Source organism: Morone saxatilis, unplaced genomic scaffold (assembly GCF_004916995.1).
Source record: "Morone saxatilis isolate NCDOM2014 unplaced genomic scaffold, NCSU_SB_2.0 Contig8, whole genome shotgun sequence".
Lineage (NCBI taxonomy): Eukaryota > Metazoa > Chordata > Actinopteri > Moronidae > Morone > Morone saxatilis.
This window is the reverse complement of record NW_023340257.1, coordinates 24,158,250-24,159,549: the sequence shown is the minus strand read 5'-3', so window position 1 is coordinate 24,159,549 and position 1,300 is coordinate 24,158,250. Positions and strand designations below refer to the sequence as shown.

The 1,300-nt window shown below is 40.5% G+C and overlaps 1 protein-coding gene across 1 annotated transcript in view; it reads right to left on the bottom strand.

Moving 5' to 3' along the window:
* tyw1 (tRNA-yW synthesizing protein 1 homolog (S. cerevisiae)) overlaps positions 1 to 1,300 on the bottom strand; it is a gene marked incomplete in the record, with an annotated part of 55,465 nt that overhangs the window by 21,128 nt on the left and 33,037 nt on the right.

Sequence of the window (1,300 nt, the reverse complement as noted above, 5' to 3'; positions counted from 1 at the left end):
GCTCAGCTAACTTTTCCTAGGTAAATAAAAGTACTGAAAACGTCCTGCTCACAGTTCAATGGTGAGGATTCAGGCTATTGTTGTTGCTGTATAGCAGGAGAAGAGGATTATTGAGAATATGATGGAGAGGAAGAAAGACAAGGAGAGACAACTAGAGGAGATGAAAGAAGGGGAACGGCGAGGACAGAGGACATGAGAAATTGATAATACAAAGAAACAAGTAAATGACAATGGGAGAAGAGAGAGCACTCTCTCCCTTTATCACTGGAAGGTTATCTATAACACTAGGTCCTTTCAGCCCAGTAGAGAAGGGGATAATTGGCCAGTAGAAGCAGGGAGGTGAGGTATTTCAAGCTCCCTCTATTCCAAATCCGACACAGAGGCACAACTATCAATCCCCCAGCGCATTCAGGGAGGCCAGGTGGAGGAGAGGAGAGGAGAGGTGTCAAACGGAGAACAGAGAAGGATAAGCGCTTAGGAAGGATGGAGATAGAGCCCACCATGAAATGGAGACTTAGGAATATGGAGACAGGGAGATGGGGGTGGGAATAGAAAGAGCGTGTTTATTTTTGGAACTGGGAGTTTGCACACAGACAAACCATATTTTCACACTGAAGCATAGTACATATGCAAACACAAGTAATGTACAACTGTCAAATGGACAAATGGGGCAAATGGAATCATATTCAGCTATAATGCTAAATTACCAAAAATGCTTGTATGCATAAATGCCTCTGTTTTGGTGTTGTTTTTAAAGTGTCAATACAAAACATTTTGGTCACAAAACTTCACTGAACCAAGGGTTTGTTATGCAAATGTTAGATTTAAGATACAAAATTGATAGCATTTATAAAATATGCACTATACACATCCAGTGCTTTCCATTTCCTTTTATCCATGCTTGAATATGCCAAGGGTCACTTCCTGTCCTGCCATGGATATGACCATGAATTAATCTCCATTCACTAATCATCCCACACCATGCAAGTCCATCACAACTGTAGATTACAGTTAAATACATCAGTAGTAAGACCAAAATAATAAAAGCTCACATTTTGCTGGCTACCACTTTAAGATACTGTCCCAGTTAAGGATCAAAGGCCAAAACTGCTATTCAAATTAGGACTCTTCAAACACATCAAACTTAAAAGATATTTTCCTGCTAGAAAAAGCTGCATAGCACTTCCATATAGTATATGACTGAGACCTGTGCATGCTGACAATTTCACAAAACAGAGTTGTGTCATCCTCGGTATGTCTAAGATGTGGTATGCACATGAGAATGCTAGCCTGGAAACCT